Genomic DNA, 25,320 nt, shown 5'->3' with positions numbered 1-25,320 from the left:
TTTTTTATTATCATTATTCTAAATCCTTTTTTCAGGTAGATTCCCTATTTCCTCCTCTTTTGTTTGACTTGGTGGGCATTCTTCATGTTCCTTTACCTGTTGAGTATTTCTCTACCTTTTCAACTTGTTTAGATTGCTGTGTCTGGAGTGGGCTTTCTGTATTCTGGTGGTCTGTGGTTCCTTTTTATTGTGGATGTTTCACCCAGTGGGTGGGGTTGGACGATTGGTTTGTCAAGGTTTCCTGGTTAGGGAAGCTTGTGTCAGTGTTCTGGTGCGTGGAATTGGATTTCTTCTCTCTGGAGTGAAATGGAGTGTCCAGTAATGAGTTTTGCAATGGGTCTATATGTTAGGTGTGACTTTGTACAGCCTGTATGTTGACACTCAGGTCTATGTTCCTGCATTGCTAAAGAATTTGCGTGGTATGTCTTGTTTTGGAGCTTATTGGCTCTTGGGTGGTGGTTGGTTTTAGTGTAGGTATGGAGGCTTTTGGATGGTCTCTTATTCCTTAATGTTCCTTGTAGTCAGGAGTTTTCTGGTTTTCTCATGTTTTGGGCTTAAGTCTCCTGCTTCTGGATTTCAGTTTTATTCTTCCAATAGTCTCAAGACTTCTGCAACTATACAGCACTGATAATAAAACTTCTAGGTTAATGGTGAAAAGATTCTCCACCATGAGGGACAACCAGAGAGGTTTGCAGAGTTACATGAAGAATAGGAGAGGGAGGAAGGAGATAGAGGTGAGCAGGAGGAGAAAAAGAGGAACTCAAGAGGAGAGAGACAGATCTACGCAGTTATCTGTTCCCAAAGTGTTCTCTGTAGCCCAGACACCCACAAAGATTCACAGAATTGGATTGGGAAGAGAAGGGGAAAGAAGAAAATAGAAGTGTTCTGAGGCAGAAAACAGAGAGTCAAAAGAGGGAGAGAGTAATCAACACACTCCTGAATAGAAATGGGAACTGAATATTGGATTCTTAAATGTCCAAAATTTATATCACATACTGAAAAACAAAGATTAAAAATCTAGCATAGAGGTTAGACTCTTTGAAATACAATATTTAAAAACAGAAACAAAAACACAAAAATTTAGAAATAAATATGAATTTTGGCTTAAAAATAGGGCTTCTCTCTTTTTTTTTTTGCAAGGTTATAGTGAAATGAAAATGAAAATTAAGGAATAATAGAGGAGTATTAGAGGACTTTAAAATGGAAATTGGGAGAGAAAAACAAGAAAAAGAAAAAAAAGACAAAATTTTTTCTCTAATTAAAAAAGTCATAAAAAATATATGAAAATGATGCAAAACAGAAAAAGAGACTCAGATGTATAGGACAGACTTGTGGACTCTGGGAGAAGGCGAGGGTGGGATGTTTCAAGAGAACAGCATTGAAACATGTATATTATCTAGGGTGAAACAGATCACCAGCCCAGGTTGGTTGCATGAGACTAGTGCTCGGGCATGGTGCACTGGGAAGACCCAGAGGGATCGGATGGAGAGGGAGGTGGGAGGGGGGACCGGGATGGGGAATACATGTAAATCCATGGCTAATTCATTTCAATGTATGACAAAAACTACTGTAATGATGTAAAGTAATTAGCCTCCAACTAATAAAAATAAATGGAAAAAAAAAAAAGAAAATGAAAGTTGTGGAGTAATGGGGGAGTAATAGGGAATTTTAAAAGAAAATAAAAGAGAAAATATTAAAAAGAGGAAAGAAAAATTTTTCTTTTTTTTTAATTAAAAAATATATACATATATATCTAGGAATTCTTCTGGAGCTGTTGCAGTCAGTGTAGGTTCAGTTCAATTTCAGATAGCTCCTCTTTCCAGCTTACGTTTCTCGATATCTATAGGCCCCTTCTGGTGTAGTCAGTTTTACCTTCAGGGATTTTAATCTGTTGCACCGGTCCTTTCTGAAGCGGTTCCCTTTGTTTATTTGGCTTCTGTTTGCCGTCTCTTCCGTGTCTAATTTCCACCCTGACACAGACGGGCGGAGTTGATATCTTATTTAGGTTCACTAGTTCAGTTCAGTCCTGCTACGGGGAGGGTGGGCCGCTGCAGACAGATATCGCTGTGTGTGGATAACACTCACCGTGATCTGGCCACACTGGGTTTGCCCTGCTCACGGGTGTCTGTGCTTTCCCAGTCTACACTGCTCAGACTCCCGGCTGCTCTATATGGAGCAGGCCCTGCATTGAGTGTGGTTCCAGTTTTCCGGTACTCCAGAAAAGTGCGGATTTGGTTGCGCCTGCGTTTTGTGCCTTCCCTGGCCTGAGCGGCTTAGGCAGCCAGGGGCTTGGGCGCACTCTCCCCGGATGTGGCACGCCTTTTCCCTCTGCGGCCGCAGCGCACACCAGTGGGATTCCAGCGGCTTGTGTTTGTTCTCAGGAGCTGGCCTCTAGCCGCGACCCTCCCGGCGGCGGATGTCGACCATCCAGAATCTCACGAAGTCTTTAGATAGAAACCCGGGGCCTGTTTGCAGTGTGGGAGGGGGTGGCTTCTCTGGGGCTGAGTTTGCCCCTTCCCCCCCCCCCCCCCCTGCCTCCTACCTCCAGCGGGGATGGGCCGGCTCTTCTCTGGAGTTTCTCAGTCCCTTTGTTTTGCAAACTGCCCGCAGTGTGTTCGGGCCGGTTAATTTTCTCCCTTGCTATCCCACAGTTTAAAAGAGCTCCCTCCTATTGCTCTCAGGGCCTTTGGGCCTGGTCCTTACCCTAAGCAATGCCGCCCGCTCCTCTCCGTTCTGCCCCCCCTTGTTGGTGGCGGGTACGGGCGTCTGGGGTACTTTTCTGCTGGGAGTTGCTTTTAGGCACATAATCTGTGGGCCTTATTTAATTTTTCCTCCCAGTTTGGTTGCCCTCCGAGATTTGAAAACTTCCCCCAGACCCGCCAGTGCGAGGGTTTCCTGGTGATTGGAAACTTCCTCTATTAAGACTCCCTTCCCAGGGTGGGTCTCTGTCCCTAGCTCTTTTGTCTCTCTTTTTATCTTTTATATTTTGTCCTACCTCCCTTTGAAGACAATGCATTCTTTTCTGGGCACCTGATGTCCTCTGCTAGTGATCAGAAGTTGTTTTGTGAAATTTGCTCAGCGTTCAATTGTTCTTTCAATGAATTTGTAGGGGAGAAAGTGGTCTCCCCGTCCTATTCCTCTGTCATCTTGGCTCCTCCTCCAGTCTCCTTCTTTTTAATAGGTGCATAATGTTCGTGTGTGTGTGTGTGTGTGTGTGTGTGTGTGTGTGTGTGTGTGTTTGTATCAACAGCTTTTATCCATCTGTCAGTAGGCATTTAGGATTTTTTCAATATCTTGGCTATTGTGAATAATTCTGCAATGAATGTGGGAGTGCAGGTATCTCTTCAAGGTAATGATTTCCTTTCCCCTGGATGGATACCCAGAAGTAGAATTGCTGGATCATACGTTCTATTTTTAATTTTCTATGCACCTCTATACCATTTTCCATAGTGTCTACACCAATGTATATCCCTTCTAACAGTGTGCAATGATTCTCATTTGTTTACATTCTTGCCAGCATTTTCTATCTGTTCTCTATTTGATAATAGTCATCCTAACAAGTGTGAGATGCTATCTCATTATAATTTTGATTTGCATTTCCATGATGATTATTGATGTTGAGCATATTTTAGTATAACTTGTTGGCTGTTTGTGTGTCTTTTTTGGATAAAAAATCTATTCGTGTCTTTTGCCCTTTTCAAATTGAATTATTTGTGAAGATTTTTGTTTTTGGAGGTGCTTTTGAATATCCAGGTTACCAGTACCATTGGAAAGAGTATCCTTTTCCCATTGAATAGTATTGTCTCCCTTTCAAAACATTACTTAACCATATGCATATTTATTTATTTATAAGTTCTTGAATCTGTTTCTTTGGTTTATGTGTCTATTTTTATGCCAGTACCACATTGTTTTGATTACTATAACTTTGTAATACGCAGTTGTACACAGATTTGAACTGCACAGGTCCTCTTTTACATGGTTTATTTTCTCTAAATATGTACTACAGTACTGTACAGTCCACAGTGGCTGAACTTGGTGGATATAGAAGTGAAGATACAGGGACCAAATTGTAAAGTTATACATAGATTTTCATCTTTCATTTTTCTCAATTATTTGTGGACTATTCAAGATCTTTTGTGTGTTTCCTCAATGGCTCAGCAGTAAAGAATCCTCCTGTAATGCAGGAGACACAGAGACATGGGTTCTTCCCTGGGTCACAAAGATCCCCTGGAGGAGAAAATGACAACCCACTCTAGTATTTTTTCTGAGGTAATTCCATGGACAGAGGAGCTAGGTGGTCTACAGCCTGTGAGTTCACAAAGAGTTGGACATGACTATACACACACACATGGTCTTTTGTGACTCCATATGAATTTTAGAATTCTTTTTGTATTTCTGTGAAAAATGACATTGGAATTTTTATGGGGACTGCATTGAATTTATGGATGTCTTCAGATATTGTGGATATTTTAACAATATTAACTCTTTCAATCCATGAACACAGGATATTTTTCCATTTATTTGTGTTTTCTTCAAATTCTTTCATCAATCTCGTAGAATTTTCAAAACTTTTACCTCTTTAGTTAAATGTATTCTTAGGTATTTTGTTATTTTTCATGCTGTTGTAAATGGAATTGTTTTCTCTATTTGTTTATCAGTTACTTCATTGTTAGTGTATAGTAAGGTGACTGGATTTTGCCTGTTGATTTTGTACCCTGAAGCTATACTGAATTCATTTATTATTTCTACCAGAATTTTGTTGGAGTCTTCAGGGTTTGTCATATATAATATCATGTCATCTACAAAAAAAAATACTGTTTTACTTCTTTCTTTTTGATTTGGATGCCTGTTATTTATTTTTCTTGCCTAATTTCTCTAATGAGGACTTCCAGTACTGTTTAGAAGTTGTCTGAGTGGACATCCTTATCTTGCTCTGGATAACAGAGAAAAAGTTTTCGACCTTCATTGCTGAGTATGATGTTAGCTATGGGTTTATTATGATAAATAGCTTTTATTATGTTGTGGTATGTTCCTTCTATACCCACTTTGTTGAAAGTTTTTTTTTTTTTTCATGAAAGGAAATTCAATTTGCAAAATCTAATCTTGCATCTATTGAGATTATATGATTTTTATCTTTCATTCTATCAATGTTGTATTCTACATTTATTTATTTTTGTGTGTTGAGGCATCCTCTGTCCCAGGGATAAGTCATGATCAAGCATGGTGTATAATTTTTTTTTAATGTGATGTGAATTCAGTTTGCTAATATTTGGTTGAAAAATGTTTGGATATATATTCACAAAGGATGCTTTGCCTGGATTATTAAAATAGCTTTGTTACTTTATTCTTCTATTCTAGGCTTTCTAGAATGTGTTCTTCAGCATCAGTAATGTATATCAATGGAATAGTTTTTCTTTATGCTTCCTATTTGATCTTTTCCCCTTATGGTGCAAAATTTTACTTAATTATTTACCGCTGTATCCTCAGCATCTAGAATAAAATAGCTTTCACATACTCATCCCTAATGCCTAAAATAGCAATTTACCACATAATCAGTATTTAAAATATATAAGAATTGTTTATGTCTCATAATATCCATATAAGTTAGGACTATTATCATCTCTTTAATTATCAAGGACTAAACACACAGAATATATAACTTGCCTGATATTATACAATCCATAAATAGTAGAGCCAGATAGGAAATCTAGGATCTTGCTGACTCTAGAGCAAATGGTTTTCACCACTATGCTCTATCTTCAGGTACATACAGGGCTCTCAATTAATATTTATTAAATGAAAGAGAAAAAAAAAATCAATGAATGTCTAGCAGAGAGCTCTGAAACCTATGATCCATGGGCCAAATCCAAGACCACTACCTGTTTTTTTGTAAATAAAGTTTCATTGGGACACTGCCATGTCCATTTTTTATACATTGTCTATGATTTTTTTATGCTTAAATGGCAGAGTCATGTAGTTGCAGCATAGATATTGTAGCTCTTAGATTCTACAATATTTACTACCTGACCCTTTACAGAAAAATTTTGCCAATCCTTTCTCTAGCTCATGATCCAAATTTTCCAAATCTTCACCTTCACAAATCTCATATTTAGCATACTAGTGTTAAATGCATAATATCACACCTCGTAATGTCTTATCAGGTATTAAATTTAAGTTTCTCTAGGAAATTTGCACAATTTGGTTGAAAGTTCCTCCAGAGATGGGGATACATATTTTCTATATTCTATTGTTTCTTTAAATTTTGAGAGACAGTTTGTGGTGAGGACAGCATGAAACTTGAAAACAAGAAGATGTGGATATGAAAGTAGCCTGACTACTGTATTTATGACCTTGGAAAATGCATGGCGTAAGCTTTAAGAATAAAAGTTTTATTTTTGGAAAATAAATATAACAATGCTTCACTCATAAAATTCTTTTAAGGAGTAAATAAAATAATATAGGTGTCACATATTAAATACAGTTTAAATATGTAGTAAGATCTCAGTAAATTACTTATTATTGTTTCTGTATAAAGACAGTGCAATGTACAAATGATGAGCTACTGAACAACAATAACAAAAAAAGTGAAATGTTCCCATAATTGAAGGAAAGAGGAACAGGTGATAGATATAAAAGTACATTAAAAATTACTGGAAGTAAAAGTAGCAGGAAAAGGGCAAATCACTACATTAAAAGGTTATAAATAAAGATAAAATATAAGAGAATTAAGCCCAAGAATATAGGAATGAAAAAAGTATAAAACAGAATAAAATATATAATAAATAGATAGGAGGCAGAATAGTAGAAAAGGGGAAAAATACACAGTAATGAGACTATCATAATAAGGACAGAAACAAGTAGAAAGAGGGAGTAAGTGTAGTCTTCCAAACATTATCCTCTAAGAAAGTATGGATTTTTACTGGTACAAAAATGTTTCATCTGGTAAAATGGTCCCTGTAAATATAGATGCTGATGGTACAAGATTACAAGACTAAAGGAACGCCATGCTGTCACAGTGCACAATCTTGTCAGAACACTTTTATTGCACAAGCGGAACAACCTGACTGAAAGTTAGCATGATAAATTCACCAATTTAAAAGGGGTGTAGTAAAGTCACCACAACAAAAAACAGATAAATAAAATATGGGAGACATATAATTTGGAGAAAGAAAAAAGTAGGGTGAAATATAGGTACTAAAACTAATAATGCAAGAACAAAGAACAGGTAAAAATACTAAAAGAGTAATCTATTCAATGGAAGGACTAATGCTGAAGCTGGAGCTCCAATACTTTTGCCACTTGATGCAAACAGATGACACACTGGAAAAAACCCTGATGTTGGGAAGGACTGAGGGTAAAAGGAGAAGGGGGTGACAGAGAATGAAGTGGTTGAATGGAAGCACCAACTCGATGGACTTGAGTTTGAGCAAGTTACAGGAGTTGATGATGGACAGGGAAGCCTGGCACGCTGCAATACATGGGGTCACAAAGAGTCCAATGCAGCTCAGTGACTGAACAGTAACAACAAATCTTAGAAATGAAAAAAGACGGTAGAGAAGTACACAATAGTGACATAAAATGAGAAATAGAAAAATAACTTGTTTATAAAATAAGCTGCAATTACTTTTGTGGAAAAATTTATTAGTGCCAAACAGGAGGATATATAGCAAATCCAATAATGATGACAAATTAATTCAACATTCCATTCAAAACAAATACAATATACTCATTTTCCTATATTTTCTTTTAGTATTTACACATATGTGTATATAATATTGCTAGCCAGCTAGCAAAATGATAGAGATAGAAATACAGATTTAGTGTCAATTAGTAGATATATTAATATTCATCTGTTTTACATAAGTGTACATATTTAGCACAATTTGCTGAAATATCACTATATAACCTTATAATGATTTAATTAAATATCTTATAGAGTTTGAGTATCAAGGCCTTTCTATCTATCTTCTCTTAATCTCTCATTCCTTCTGACTACTAGCACCACTGATTCTGTTTGCTTAAAAAAACATGATAAACTTTGCATGTTTCTACATTACTACTCATTCCCTTACTTCCAGGCATCTACTCCAGCCACATTTTGTAAATAACCAATGGTCACAACCTGATTTGGCTCTCCCCATGCTTTTTACCTTGTTCATATTTATCATAAGCAAGCATATTCATACTTATGTGTGTAATTTTTAGCCAAAGAAAATTGTTTAAAAAAGTAAGAGATTTCGAGAAAACCATCTGCTTCATTGACTATGCCGTCTTTTATTGTGTGGATCACAACAAACTGTGGAAAGTTCTTAAAGAAATGGGAATACCAGACCACCTTACCTGCCTCCTGAGAAATTTGTATGAAGGTCAGAAGAAAGAGTTAGAACCGGACATGGAACAATGGACTGGTTCCAAATTGGGAAAGGAGTACAACAAGGCTGTATTTGTCACCCTGCTTATTTAACTTATATGCAGAGTACATCATACGAAATGCCATACTAGATGAACCACAAGCTGAAAACAAGATTGCCAGGAGAAATACCAATAACCTCAGATATGCCGATGGCACCACCCTTATGGCAGAAAGTGAAGACGAACTAAAGAGCCTCTAGATGAAAGTGAAAGAGAAGAGCAAAAAAGCTGGCTTGAAACTCAACATTCAAAAAACTAAGATCATGGCATCTGGTCCCATCGCTTTATGACAAATAAATAGGGAAACAATGGAAACAGTGACAGACTATTTTCTTGGGCTCGAAAATCACTGCAGATGATGACTGCAGCCATGAAATTAAGAGACACTTGCTCCTTGAAAGAAAATCTATGGCCAACCTAGACAACATGTTAAAAAGCAGATGCATTACCTTACTGACAAAAATCTGTCTAGTCAAAGCTATAGTTTTTCCAGTAGTCATGTATGGATGTGAGAGTTGGACAATAAAGAAAGCTGAGTGCCAAAGAACTGATGATTTTGAATGGTGGTGTTGGAGAAGACTCTTGAGATTCCCTTGGACTGCAAGGAGATAAAACATGTCAATCTTAAAGGAAATCGGTCCTGAATATTCATTCATTGGAAAGACTGATACTGAAGCTGAACCTCCAATACTTTGGCCACCTGATGGGAAGAACTGACTCATTGGAAAAGACCCTGATGCTGGGCAAGATTGAAGTCAGGAGGAGAAGGGAATGACAGAGGATGAGATGGGTGGAAGGCATCACCAACTCGATGGACATGAGTTTGAGCAAGCTCCAGGAGTTGATGATGGACAGGGAAGCCTGGTGCGCTGCAGCCCATGGGGTCACAAAGAGTCGGACAGGACTGCGTGACTGAACTATTTCTCTGCATCTTTCCTCAAGCAAAAGTATGTTGTGGGAGTTATGCAAAACTAGGTGTTACAGCTCCAAATCATTTTGAACATTGCTGCATTATATTCCATTGTGTTATTAGTATTCACATTATGGTTTAAGTTTTGCCAGATATTGGGCAAAAAGGGTTGCAATTTTTCCTCTGTAAGTGTATTTCTGTTGGATAGGTTCTGTGATGTAGAACAGCTGATAAAGAAAAGATGGAGAGAGAAAAATAAAGTATGAGAGAGAAGACAAGTGAAGAGAAGAAAGAAGAGGAAAGAGGGAGAGAGAACCAAATATGTTTAAAGCAACAGAATGGCAATGTTTTTTTTTTTTTTCATTTATTTTCTGTAGTTTTTTCAAGAGTACTTTTCCACAAATTAATTCACAGACCCACTCGCAATGAATGAATATCATTTTCCCCAGGTCTTTCCTTGCCAGGAAGAGCTTTATGGCCTTTCAAAAATTTTGTCATTCTCTTGGGTAAAAGCAGCTGTTCATTTTTATTTTAATTCACATTTCCCTACTAGGGATACTATACTTATCAGTCCATTTGGATTTGCGCTTATGATAATTATCTACTCATACTCCTTTCTCATTTTTCTATTATTATTTTTGTCTTTTGGTCTCAATTTTAGAAATCAGTACTTTTATGTGTCTATGTTTTATCTGTTATCTGCCTTGCATATATTTTTCCTAATCTATCATTGATCTTTTGACTTTGTGTAATACATCAGTTAACAAATCATATTTTAAAATTTTAACTTAATTGAGGAATAATTGACAAATAGATTTCTTATATTTAGAGTGAACAATATGTTTTAATATTCATGTGCATTGTAGAATGAATATGACATCAGGATAATTAACACATCAATAACCTCATATAGTAAACATTTTTAATTCCTTAAAAAAAAAAGTTAGTTCCTAAATACTCAAGTGCTTTTTGTTATCTTTTATAGCATCTGCACTTCCTATCTTAGAGAACTCTCTCCAGGTCATTGGTTACATATATAATCTATAAATTCAAAGAGTTATGATTGCTTTAGATTTTATATTTGCACATTTAAGCTCCCTGGAATTTATTTCTGAATATGATGTTTTCCGGAAATCCAACTTTGCTTTCTTCCAGATGGTAATGAGTTTTGCTCATTCTATTTGTTGAAAAAAACTTTTTTTTTTTTAACCATTTGCCTAGAATGCAGCCTTTAGAATATATTTCAGTGTTTACTGGAATGTACATGTGGTCTCTCTTTCTGTTCAATTAATCCATTTATTCCTACTTTTGCCAGTACTATATATTTTTTTTATGTTGGAAAATCTAAGCTCTTTGGTTTTTCTGATTGTATATTTTTGGCTACTCTAAGCTATTTCACTTTTCATTGAACTTTAAAATTATTTTGCCCAATTTCTGTCTTAAAGCATGTGTTAGATTGCAAATTAAAAAGAGCAATTCCATAAGCTCTTCTTACAATATGACTTTGGTTCTCCTTTTGACTATGTCAAATGTGACAATATGTGGCTTCTGAGACTAGACCATGAAAAGTGATAGCACTTTTGTTTGTTTTGCTTGAGTTTCTCATTGTTGTGCATACTCCGTCGCTCAGTCATTTCCCACTTTTTGTGACCCCTTGAACTATAGCTGCCAGGCTTCTCTGTCAGTGGGATTCTCCAGGCAAGAATACTGGAATGGGTTGCAATTACCTCCTCCAGGGGATCTTCATACCCATGGATCAAACCTGCAGCTCCTGCATTGACAAGTGGATTCTGTACCACTTGGGTCACCTAGAATCTAGGTAACAGATCTGTGAGAAAGTCCAAGCAAGCGTGTAGGGAGACCCACTTGGGGAGGAACCACAGGAACAAGAAGTCCCCGGTCCACAGTCCCATATTAGCTCAGAATCAAGAGCTAGTACCAATTCAAAAACCATTTGAGTGAATAATTTTAGAGTGGATTCTTAAGCACATTCCAATTAACATTAATCTTTAGAAATGTCTCTTATTATTGGGTTTCCCTGGTGCCTCAGATGGTAAAGAATCTGCTGGCGATGAAGACCCATGTTCGAACCTTGGGCTGGGAAGATCCCCTAGAGAAGGAAAATGGCAACTCATTCAAGTATTCTTGCTTAGAGAAATCCATGGACAGAGGAACCTGGCAGGCTACAGTCCATGGGGTCACAAAGAGTCAGACATGACTGAGCAACTATCACTCACTTAGATAGATCAGGGATTGGATAAAACTCAATTTCTTGAATTTCTTATGGGAGAATAGATAGCTCAACATTATCATTAACTACTTATTTTAAAGGCTGAATTTGTATTCAGGCAGTGAGAAATGATATATATAGATGTCGAGTTTGAAAGACTAAAGTCCATTTTAAAAAATATCTTATTTATTTTAATTGGAGGCTAGTTATTTTACAATATTGCAGTAGTCTTGCCATAAATTGACATGAATCAGCCACAGGTGTACATGCATCCTCCATTCCAAACCCCCTCCCACCTCCTTCCCCATCCCATCCCTCTGGGTTGTCTCAGTGCACCAGCTTTGAGTGCCCTGTTTCATGTATCAAAATTGTACTGGTCATCTATTTCACATACGTGTTTCAATGCTATTCTCTCAAATCATTCCACCCTTGCCTTCTCCCACAGAGATCAAAAGTCAGTTCTTTATATCTGTGTCTCTTTTGCTGTCTCATATATAGAATCATCATTATCATCTTTCTGAATTCCATATATATGTGTTAATATACTGTATTGTTGTTTTGCTTTCTGACTTACTTCACTCTGTATAAAAGGCTCCAGTTTCATCCTGCTCATTAGAACTGATTCAACTATGTTCTTTTTAATAGCTGAGCAATAATTCATTGTGTATTTGTATCACAGATTTCTTATCCATTCATCCTCGAGTGGACATCTAGGCTGATTCCTTGTCTTAGCTATTGTAAACAGTGCTGCAATGAACATTGGGGTGTGTGAGTCTCTTTCAAATTTGGTTTCCTCAGTGTGTATGCCCAGTAGTAGGATTGCTGGGTCATAAGGCAGTTTCATTTTCAGTTTTTTAAGGAATCTCCACACTGTTCCCCAAAGTGACTGTACTAGTTTGCATTCCCACCAACAGTGTAAGCGGATTCTCTTTCCTCCACACCCTCTCCAGCATTTATTGTTTGTAGACTTTTTGATAGCAGCCATCCTAACCAGTGTGAGATGGTACCTCATTGGGGTTTTGATTTGCATTTCTCTGATAATGAGTGATGTTGAGAAACTTTTCATGTTTGTTAGCCATTTTTAAGTATTCTTTGGAGAAATGTCTGCTTAGTTCTTTGGCCCATTTTTTTATTGGGTCGTTTGTTTTTCTGGTATTGAGCTTCATGAGCTGCTTGTATATTTTGTGGATTAATTTTTTTGTCAGTTGCTTCATTTGCTATTATTTTTTCCATTCTAAGGGCTTTCTTAACACACTCCAGTACTCTTGCCTGGAAAATCCCATGGACCTAGGAGCCTGGTAAGCTGCAGTCCATGGGGTTGTGAAGAGACAGACATGACTGAGCGACTTCACTTTCACTTTTCACTTTCAAGCATTGGAGAAGGAAATGGCAACCCAATCCAGTGTTCTTGCCTGGGGAATCCCAGGGAAGGGGGAGCTTGGTGGGCTGCCAGCTATGGGGTTGCACAGAGTCAGACACGACTGAAGCGACTTGGCAGAAGCAGCAGCAGCAAGGGCTTTCTTTTCACCTTGCTTGTAGTTTCCTTCGTTGTGCAAAAGCTTTTAAGTTTAATTAGGTCCCATTTTATTTTGCTTTTGTTTCCATTACTCTGGGATGTGGGTCATAGAGGTTTATGCTGTGATTTATGTTAGAGGTTGCTTTGCCTATGTTTTCCTCTAGGAGTTTCATAGTTTCTGGTCTTACATTTAGATCTTTAATCCACTTTTAGTTTATTTTTGTGTATGGTGTTAAACAGATTTTTAGTTTCATGCTTTTACAGGTGTTTGACATGTTTTCCCAGCACCACCTGTCAAAGAGATTGTCCTTTCTCCATTGCATATTTTTGTCTCCTTTGTCAAAGATAAGATGTCCATAAATATATGGGTTTATCTCTGGGCTTTCTATTTTGTTCCATTAATCTATATTTTTGTCTTTGTTTCAGCACCATGCTGTCTTGGTGACTGTTGGTTTGTAATAAAGCCTGAAGTCAGGCACGTTGATTCCTCCATATCCATTCTTCTTTCTCAAGATTGCTTTGGCTATTCGAGGGTTTTTGTATTTCCTTGAAAACTGTGAAATTATTTGTTCTAGTTCTGTGAAAAATAAAGTTGGTAGCTTGATAGGGATTGCATTGAATCTATAGATTGCTTTGAGTGGTATACTCATTTTCACTATATTGATTCTTCTGATCCATGAACATGGTATATTTCTCAATCTATTTGTGTCATCTTTGATTTGTTTCATCAGTGTTTTATAGTTTTCTATATATAGGTCTTTTCTTTCTTTAGGTAGATTTATCCCTAAATATTTTAATCTTTTCATCACATTGGTGAATGGGATTGTTTCCATAATTTCTCTTTCTTTTCTGTTTTCTTATTCTTAGTGAATAGGAATTCAAGCGATTTCTGTATGTGAATTTTATATCCTGAAATATTCATTGATTACCTCTAGTAATTTCCTGGTGGTGTCTTTAGGGTTTTCTATGTAGAGGATGATGTCATTTGCAATCAATGACAATTTTGCTTCTTCTTTTCCATTCTGGATTCCTTTTATTTCTCCTTCTTCTCTAATTGCTGTGGCTAAAACTTCTAAAACTATGTTGAACAGTAGTGGTGATAATGGGCACACTTGTCTTATTTCTGACTTTAGGGAAAATGCTTTCAATTTTTTTGCTATTGAGCATAATGTTTGCTGTGGGTTTATCTTATATGGCTTTTATAATGTTGAGCTATGTTTCTTTTATGCCTGCTTTCTGGAGAGTTTTTTTTTAATCATAAATAGGTGTTGAGTTTTCTCAAAGGCTTTCTCTGCGTCTATTGAAATAATCATATGGTTTTTATCCTTCAATTTGCTAATGTGATGTATCACATTGACTACTTTGCAAATATTGAAGAATTTTTGCATCCCTGGGATAAAGATCACTTGGTAATGATGTATGATCTTTTTAATATGTTGTTGGATTCTGTTTGGTAGAATTTTATTGAGGATTTTTGCATCTATGTTCGTCTGTTACATTGGCCTGTAGTTTTCTTTTTTTTTTTTTTTTTGTGGCATCTTTGTCTGGTTTTGGTATTAGGCTGATGGTGGCCTTACCGAGTGAGTTTGGGAGTTTACTTGTCCCTGCAATTTTCTCGGGGAGTTTGAGTAGTGTAGGTGTTAGCTCCTCTCTAAATTTTTGTTGGAATTCAACTGTGATGCCATCAGGCCCTGGGCTTTCGTTTGTTGGAAGATTTTTTATTACAGTTTCAATTTACATGCTTGTGATGGGCCTGTTAAGATTTTCTATCTCTTCCTGGTTCAGTTTTGGAAGGTTATGCTTTTCTTTCAAGTTGTCTATTTTATTGGCATATAGCTTCGATAGTAGTCTCTTATGATTCTTTGTATTTCTGTGTTGTCTGTTGTGATTTCTCTATTTGCATTTCTAATTTTGTTGATTTGATTTAAATTTGTTTTTTAAAAAATTTAAGTGATAAAATTTTTGTATAGCATTTGCCAGTTAGTATAGTGGGCTTTGTTACTAGTAACCAATACCTGATTCTCTATATCCTGTCACACAAATGTATTACATTACCTCATCAAGTTGAAATTAAACAAGGCTACATGAACAACTTTGGCCAACAATGTGTAAACTTTCATTTTCAAGTGGAAGTGTTTAATTGCTTATAGTCAGCTCTTCATCTAGCTCTTCTACAGTTTTTCAGACACTAAGTCATGTCCAACTTATTGTGATCTCATGGACTAAAGTATACCAGGATCCTCTGTCCTCCACAAAATCCATGTGCATTGAGTCACTGCTGCTATCTTAATTATCTCATTTTCTGCAGCTCCCTTCTTTTTCCTCCAGTCTTTCAACTACCACAGCGTTTATGGAAATATGTGTGTAACTGGAATATTAAAGAAGCCTGGAATGGTAAAGCAACCCATAACAGAAAGATATCCTGGAGGGTCACCTGGATCCTCAACAGATTTTTTGTGTTTTAAGCTGCTGAGACAAGATAGTTTAAGGGTTTCTCAGGTTGCTCAGTGGTTAAGAATTTTCTTGCTAATGCAGGAAACATGGGTTCAATCCCTGGGTTGGGAAGATCCCCTCGAGAAGGAAATGACAACCTTTGCCAGTATTCTTGCTAGGATAATCCCATGGACAGAGGAGCCTGGAGGGCTACAGTCCATGTGGCTGCAGTTGGACATAACTAAACAATAACAGCAACAGCTTTGCATAACCTAGCCTCACCTATTTCAGTCGAATTACAACTTGAAAGTAAAATTACTTTTCCACAATATATTTTTTACTGAAATATAGTTGAGTTACAATGTTATGTTAATTTCAGAGGTACAACAGAATAAGTTACTATTTTTATATTTTATAAAATAATCACCTCTTGAGTTTAGTTACCATTAGTCACCATAAGAAGCTATTATAATATTATTGACTATATTTCCTATTTTGTACATTCCATTCCCATGACTTATTTTACAAGTGGAAGTTTACACCTCTTAATTTTCTTTACATCTATCACTCTTTCCACATAGTTCCATTACCTCTGACAACCACTAGCTTGTTCTCTATATTTCTAAATCTGTTTCTGTTTTGCTATGCTTGTTCTTTTGTTCTTTTTAAAATATTTTTTATATTACACATATAAGTGAGAACAGATGATATCTGTCTTACTCAATCTGACATTTCACTTACATGTACTAACCTTTAGGTTCATTCATGTTGTTGGAAATGGCAATATTTGGGTGAATAATATTTCACTCTCTATATAAATACATGTTTTGTTTTGTTTTTAATCCATCCTTCTACTGATGGACACTTAGGTAGCTTCCTTGCCTTGGCTCTAATAAATAATGCTGCTATGAACACTAGGATGCACAAGTTTTTTCAAACTAGTATTTCCATTTTTCTTAGATGAATACCCAGAAGCAGAATTTCTGGATTGTATGGCAGTTCTATGTTAATTTTTTTGAGCAGTTTCCATAGTATTTTCCATAGTGACTGTACCAATTTATGTTCCTAGCAATACTGTGCTACATTCCCAGGTTCTCCACATTTTCATCAACACTTGTAATTTCTTGTCTTTGCTAACAGATTCTGAAGGATGTGATTCTCATTGTGGATTTTATTTGCATCTCCCCAATGATTAGAGATGTTGAGCTTCTTTTCACGTGCCCATTGGCAATCTGTATGTCTTCTTTGGAAAAAATGTCAATTCAAATTCTGTGCCAAATTTTTTTTTTCATTTATTTTTATTATGTGCCCAATTTTTAATCTAAGTTTTTAAAAATTCTTTTTTTCATGTTCAGTTGTATGAGATTTTTATATATATTTTGGATATTAACTCTTCACTGTATATATAATTTGAAGACTTCTCCTACACAGTAGGTTGGCTTTTCATTTTGTTGATGGTTTCTTTCACTCTGAAAACACCTTTTATTTTTTTCCATTTATTTTTATTAGTTGGAGGCTAATTACTTTACAATATTGTAGTGGTTTTTGCCATACATTGACATGAATCAGCCATGGATTTACATGTATTCCCCATCCCGATCCCCCCTCCCACCTCCTTCTCCACCCTATCCATCTGGGTCTTCCCAGTGCACCAGGCCCGAGCCCTTGTCTCATGCATCCAACCTGGGCTGGTGATCTGTTTTACCCTAGATAATATACATGTTTCAATTTGGGTCTGTGTCTTCAGGCAAGGGCAACAAGGGTAACACCCTTTATTTTCATGTAGTCTCATTTGCTTATTTTTGCTTTTGTTGCCCTTGCCTGAAGACACAGACCCAAAAAATATTGCTAAGACATACCAAAGAGCATACTGCCTGTGTTTTCATATAGGAGTTTTATAGTTTCATATTTAAATGTTTAATCCATTTGAGTTTATTTCTGTACATGGTTCTAGAAAATGGTTTAGTGTCATTCTTTTATATGTAGATGTCCAGTTTTCCCAAGTGCTATTGAAGAGACTGTCTTTTCTCCACTGTATAGTCTTGGCTTCTTTGTTGTACATTGATTGACATGTAAGTGTGGATTCGATTCTAGCCTCTCTAGTCTATTCTGTTGATCTATGTGTCTGTTTTTGTGCCAGTATAATGCCATTTGATGATTATAACTTTGTAAGATAGTTTGAAATCATGGAGTTTGATACCTCAATCTTTGTTCTTTCTCAAGACTGTTTTGATTATTTGGAGTCTTTTTGTTTCCATAAAAATGTTAGGACTTATTTTTTTTGGGGGGGGAGGGGGGTCTGTGTATGATTCTGTGGAAAATACCACAGGTATTTTGATAGGGTAACATGGAAATTATGACATTAATTCACCTGATCCATGAGCACAGTATATATTTGCATTTGTTTATGTCACTTTCAGTTTCTTTCACCAATGTCCAGTGATTTTTCAAAATATAGATCTTTGACCTCCTTGGTTAAATAAATGTATTCCTAGATTTTTTTGTGTGTGTGATGTAATTTTATTTTTTATTTTATCTTTTTTTTTAAATTTATTTTTGTCAGCACTAGGTCTTCATTGCTGTACATGGGCTTTCTATAGTTTCTGTGAACAGGGCCTATTCTTCATTGTGGTGCATGGGCTTCTCATTACAGTGGCTTCTCTTCTTGTGGAGCACAAGCTCTGGGCATGAGGGCTTCAGGAGTTGCAGTGCTCAGGCCCAGTAATTGCAGCTTGCAGGCTCTAGAGCATAGGCTCAGTAGTTGCAGCACAAGGGTGTTGTTTCTCCACAGCATGTAGGATCTTCCCAGACAAGTGATCAAACCCGTGCCCCTGCATTGCCAGGCAGATTCTTAACGACTGTACCACCAGGGACGTGGCTTGATATAATTTTAAATGAGATTATTTTCTTAACTTCTCTTTCTGATACTTCATTATTTGTATATAGAAATGTAACAGATGTCTGTATATTAATTTTGTATTCTACAACTTTATTGAATTTATTTATTAATTCTAATGGTTTTGGTGGAATATTTAGGGTTTTCTATATATTATTATGTCATCCACAAATAGTTTTACTTCTTCCTTTAAAATTTGGATTCCTCTTATATATTTTTATTTTTTGGTTGCTCTGACTAGGACTTCCAATACTAGGCTGAAAAAAAGTAGCATAAATAGGCATCCTTTTTCTGTTGCTGATCTTAAAGGAAAAGCTTTCATGATTTTCATTATTAAGTATGATTTTAGCTGTGATCTTTACAGACCTAACTAATTTTATTGTGCTCTGCTTTATTATGATACTATGTTTTTTTTTTTTTTTTTTTTTTTTAATTTGAAGGTTTATGGCAACCCTGTGTTAAGGACTTTCATTGACACCAGTTTTTCCAATAACATTATTTTTAAATTAAACTATGTACACTGTGATTTTAGACATAAAGTTATTGCACACTTAATGAACTACAGTATAGTGTAAATTTAACTTTTATATGTACTTCCTTAGCCTTTTCAACTGTGTCTGACTCTTTGTGACCCAAAGCCCTCCAGGCTCCTCTGTCCATGGGATTCTCTAGGCAAGAACACTGGAGTGTGTTGCCATTTCCTTCTCCACGGGATCTTCTCAATCCTGGAAATAAACCCAGCTCTCCTGCATTGCAGGCAAATTCTTTACCATCTGAGCCATGAGAGCTAGGAAACCAAAAGAAATAATGTGAGTTCTGTTATTCAATATTTGCTTTACTGCAGTGCTCTGGAATGAAACCCACAATACCTGAGTTATTATGTAATGGCAGTTTTTTCTTTTGTTATATATTTTAAAAATCTATTTTTTTAATATGAGCTTCTTATAGGCAGCATATAGATAGGTCTTATGTTTTTGTCCTTTCAATCACCCTATGTCTTGATCGGAATATTTATTCCATTTACACTTAAAGTGATTATTGATATATACGTTCTTATTGCTATTTTATTGATATTTCTCCCAGCAATCTTGATTCCAGTTTATGATTCAGCGAGCATGACACTTCTCATGATGTGATCTGCATATAAATTAAATAAGCAGAGTAACAATATACAGCCTTGAAAACTCCTTTCCCAATTTGGAACCAGTCCATTGTTCCATGTCTGGTTCTAAGTGTTGCTTCTTGACCTGCATACAGATTTCTCAGGAGGCAGGTAAGGTGATCTGGTATTACCATCTCTTTAAGAATTTTCCACAGTTTGTTGTGATTCACTTAGTCAAAGGCTTTGGTGTAGTCAGTAAATCAAAAGTAAATGTTTTTCTGGAACTCTCTTGCTTTTCTATATGATCCAACTGTTGGCAATTTGATCTCTGGTTGCTCTGAGTTTCCTAAATCTAGCTTGAACATCTGAAAGTTCTCAGTTCATATACTATTGAAGTCTCATTTGGAGAATTTTGAGCGTTACTTTGCTAGTGTGTGAGATGGGTGCAACTGTGCAATCGTTTGAACATTATTTGGGATTGGAATGAAAACTGACCTTTTCTAGTCCTGTGATCACTGCTGAGTTTTCCAAATTTGCTGGCATATCGAATGTAACACTTTACACCACCATCTTTTGGGATTTGAAATAGCTCAAATGGAATTCTTTCTCTTTCACTGCTTTGTTTTTAGTGATGCTTCCTAAGGCCCACTTGACTTCACATTCCAGGATGTCTGGCTCTAGGTGAGTGATCATTCCATCATGGTCCTCTGGGTCATGAAGATCTTTTTTGTATAGTTTTTGTGTGTATTCTTGTCACCTCTTAATATCTTCTGTTTCTGTTAGTTCCATACTGTTTCTGTCCTTTATTGAGCCCATTTTTGCATTAAATGTTCCCTTGGTGTCTTGCATTTTCTTGAAATGATCTGTAGTCTTTCTCATTTTATTGTTTTCCTCTATTTCTTTGCCTTGATCACTGAGGAAGGCTTTCTTATCTTTCCTTGCTATTCTTTGGAACTCTGCATTCAGTTGGGTATATCTTTTCTTTTCTCCTTTGCCTTTCACTTCTCTTCTTTTCTCAGCTATTTGTAAGGCCTCCTCAGACAACCATTTTGCTTTTTGCATTCCTTTTTCTTGGGGTTGCTTATACAATCTTCTATATCATATAGTCTGCTGTTGATTCCCTCTATTGTATTTTTTTTAATTTTTTTAATTCTTCATCTATGATTCACTTTTTTTTAGTCTTTGTTGAAGTTTTTATTATGTTTCTTCATTTCTCTCTTGAGTTCCATGAGCATCTTCATGACCATTGCTTTGAACTCTTTACCAGTTGAATTATCTGTACCTAATCAGTTTTTTTTTCTGTAGTTTTATCTTATTCTTTCATGTGAACACATTCCTCTGTCTCTTCATTTTGTCTGATTCTCAGTTTTTATTTCTATCAATTAGATGAAGCAAGTATCTTTCTTGGACTTGAAGGAGTTTCTCCTGTATAGACTATGTGTGCCTGGCAACTTTGGCAGGCTTTCTCAGGCCGCAGGTGGCATGTGCCAGGGTGATCCTTGGGCGCACTGGTTTGGGTTGGGTCCACTTTTATGGGAAAATTGGACCTAGAGATGTGCCAACTGGGGATTGCTTGGGGCACTCTGGGACCACTGCCTTGGTGAGATGACAGGAACTGAAGTAGGCACAAACTGGGTCTTTGCTGGACTATCTAAGGGCCTTCACCTTGGCAAGACAGATGCAGTTGGATCAGACATTGGCAAGGGGTATGCTGGGATGCGTTTGACAGACCAGCTTGAATGCTACATGCTTTCAACTGCTGCCTCTGCCCTGAGAATCAAATGGGTGCATTTGTGTGCAGGCTATCAAAGAGTGGAGTCTTGGTTTCCTATAGTCTTCTGTAACTAAGCCTACTGTTTTTCAAAGCTAAGTATGGGGGCATCTCTTATACTGGTCACCAGGGCTGGGGTGCCCAATGTGGGGCTTTAACCCCTCACTCCTTGCCACTTGTAACATCCCTCCCACTTCTGAGTCATCACACGAGAATGTAAGGTATATGTATATACATCTACTTTTTAAATTCAAACATTGAAAATAGGTTAAAAAATATGCTTTTCTCTCCTGTTCTTGTTCATAAATTCCTCTTTTCAAAGAAACAACCATTAATAGCTTTCAAGAGACTATTTTTTTGTTCTTTTCAATAGTTTTATTTGTGATACAGCAAAGTTAAAGCGTAGCACAATGAACATGCCTGTAACCTCTCTTGCTCTCTACCTCTCTGTACACACATACATGTACACACATACATGTACACACATTTGGCATGGCAGACAAATCATTTTAAAATATGTTTCATACTTCCTGAAACTTTATCAGTATATACTTCAACATGTAACTCCTGAAACAGATTACACATACTATTATCACACTCCAAATGCTTAGAATTTAAACAATAATCACACCTGTTAAAAGTGGGCAAGATGGATTTTGTTTGAACCATTGTAGTAAAAAGAGAGACTTAAATATAGAACTAACAACAACTTCAAAACATCAAAGGCAGATACAGATTCATAGCTAATGCACAAGGTGAGGTATTCAAAAAATAAAATTTAAAAAATACCAAGTTTAATATATATTAAGGGTGGAGGAAGAAGAATTTGATTAGATGTTAAGGATGAGAGTAATTTTACTAAGTTGTCTTAGTAAAATTCTTGTTGAAATTGGGATTGGAAAAATTCTCTTCCAAAATTGAACAAGCCTCCTAGTTGAGAATAGGGCTGACAGGAGTCAGATTAAAGTTTGGTCAAGGACGGAGTACTTGTCACCTCTTCCACCCAAACCAAAATCTAATCAAGAAACATGCATTACATTTGGTTGTTATTAAGCTGTTTTTCACATAAAATTATGCAACTGTTACCTCTCTTTTATTATATGAATATTTATTTGTAAGAGTCCAGACCAATTACATTTTATAATTTCCTATAATCTAGATATAACTATTTGTTTCATCATGATTAAATGCAGATTGACATTTCAGCAAGATTATTACAGAGACCTTGATTTCCAGATTGTCGAAAAGTTATGGAACAAGAAGAGCTCTCTTTCAACAATATTATGAAGGAAAATGAGAGAGAAAGTGTTATGATTCTGAACATCTTAGTTTCCTCCTAAAATATATATGGCAGTCCTGGGGAATCACTATATATTTGGGGACTTGTATTCCAAATAAAACAACATTTGGAAATGCTTTCTAAATCCCTTGTTACTTATCAAATGCAGCAGCTTTGCAGCCTCCTGAGATAAAGTGGCCAAATGGGATCATTTCACAAAAGTATTCCTCAGTGCAGACATTATGTCAACTGATGTGACTCTCCTGTTTGGAGGGTCCAAGATGGCTTCAGTCACATGTCACCTTGGATGCAATGGCTAGAAAGCTGCATTCATCTGGGCTTCTCTCTCAATGTAATCTCAGAACTTGTGCACATCACTATACAGCGTACAGCATAGCAGTAGCTCTTTTAAAATGATGGTTCAGGGTTCCATGAGCAAGAATTCTGCAATACAGGGATTCACTTCAGTTCAGTTCAGTTCAGTTCAGTCCCTCAGTCATGTCTGACTCTTTGAGGCCGGATGAATTGCAGCACGCCAGGGCTTCCTGTCCATCACCAACTCCTGGAGTTTACTCAAACTCATGTCCATCGAGTTGGTGATGCCATGCAGCCATCTCATCCTCTGTCGTCCCCTTCTCCTCCTGCCCTCAGTCTTTCCCAGCAACAGGATCTTTTCCAATGAGTCAACTCTTCACATGAGGTGGCCAAAGTAATGGAGTTTCAGCTTCAGTGTCAGTCCTTCCAATGAACACCCAGGACTGATCTCCTTTAGGATGGACTGGTTGGATCTCCTTGCAGTCTAAGGGACTTTCAAGAGTCTTCTCCAACACCACAGTTCAAAAGCATCAATTTTTTGATGCTCAACTTTCTTCACAGTCCAACTCTCATATCCATACGTGACCACTGGAAAAACCATAACCTTGACAAGGTGAACATTTGTTGGCAAAGTAATGTCTCTGCTTTTTAATATGCTATCTAGGTTGGTCATAACTTTCCTTCCAAGGAGCAAGCGTCTTTTAATTTCATGGCTGCAATCACCATCTGCAATGATTTTGGGGCCCCAAAAAATAAAGTCAGCCACTGTTTTCACTGTTTCTCCATCTATTTCCCATGAAGTGATTGGACCAGACGCCATGATCTTAGTTTTCTGAATGTTGAGCTTTAAGCCAATTTTTTCACCCTCCTCTTTCACTTTCATCAAGAGGCTTTTTAGTTCCTCATCACTTTCTGCCATAAAGATGGTGTCATCTGCATATCTGAGGCTATTGATATTTCTCCCAGCAATCTTGATTCCAGCTTGTGCTTCTTCCAGCCCAGCATTTCTCATGATGTACTCTGCATATAAGTTAAATAAGCAGCGTGACAATATACAGCCTTGACATACTCCTTTTCCTATTTGGAACCTTTCTGTTGTTCCATATCCAGTTATAACTGCTGCTTCCTGACCTGCATATAGGTTTCTCAAGAGGCATGTCAGGTGGCCTGTTATTCCCATCTCTTTCAGAATTTTTCCATAGTTTATTGTGATCCACACAGTCAAAGGCTTTGGCATAGTCAGTAAGGCAGAAATAGATGTTTTTCTGGAACTCCTGCTTTTCCGATGAATATAGGAAATAGAAGCTGCCAATTTATTTTTAAAAAATGGGCCTGGAAGCAAAATATTGTTTCTACTATAGTCTAAATGCTAAAGTAGTCAGGGGATCCATCTAAATTTATGGCCGGTGTCAAAAACCTCCATCTCAATAGGAATAGTATCAAAGAATTTGTTGGCATATTTAGTTTGCCAGGTTCCCATGTATAAATGGCAGCCCACTCCAGTATTCTTGCCTGGGAAATCACATGGACAGAAGAGCCTGATGGGCTACAGTCCATGGGGCTGCCAAAGAGTCAAACATGACTTAGCAACTAAACAATTCCCGTGGATAGATTATACTGTTTAAAAAAGTTCTTTTCATATTACAATGAGATGAAAATTTTAGGAAATCAGGAAACAGATATTGGCCAAAGAGTTATATCATCATGATAGTTCCTTTCAAATGAGCAACACAGCTTTTGTTCTTTCTCTAAAACTAAGAAACAATAAATGTTTAAATGTATCTGTTCTCCATTGCTTACTTATAATTGGAGTAGATGACAGCACTCAGACTTTAGCCAAGACTTAGGACTCTTCATGGTATTTCTAGAGTATGATCTTAGCAAATGAAGGGACAATTCTAATTCTTTATTAAATTGTCTTGCTTAATTGAATGTTTTTTTCAGGGTTATGTTTCACAATTTTTATCTTCAATTTTTAGGAGCTCTTTGTATATTAGTGTTATTAATTCTTACTCTGGTATACATTTTGGAAATACTTATTCTCAGTCTGTTCATATTTTATCATTCTTAATGGTATCTTTTCAAATGACTTTTTAGGCAATTAAAATACCCGTATTTTGCTTTACACATTATGGATACACTTTCTAACTTAATATGCTTTCCCTCATCTTATGGTTATACAAAATACTTTACCAAATTTTCTCCTAATAGTAGTATTTCTCTTATTAATTTTACATTTAATTCCATTAAGATACCATCAATTTTATGATGTATCATTATTTTATATACTGCAAATAGAGAAAATAGCATTGCCAATTCAACTGACACAATGCTTCATTATCACTTATAACTTTTAAAATTTTCATTGAAAAATGTTATACCTATTTATATAAAGTTTACATTATCATTATTGTGTATTTATAAAAAGGGAAACATAAGTGAAGTAAATTGATTAA

The sequence above is a fragment of the Odocoileus virginianus genome, chromosome X (assembly GCF_023699985.2).
Source record: "Odocoileus virginianus isolate 20LAN1187 ecotype Illinois chromosome X, Ovbor_1.2, whole genome shotgun sequence".
Classification (NCBI taxonomy): domain Eukaryota; kingdom Metazoa; phylum Chordata; class Mammalia; order Artiodactyla; family Cervidae; genus Odocoileus; species Odocoileus virginianus.
Note: the sequence above shows the minus strand (reverse complement) of the source record.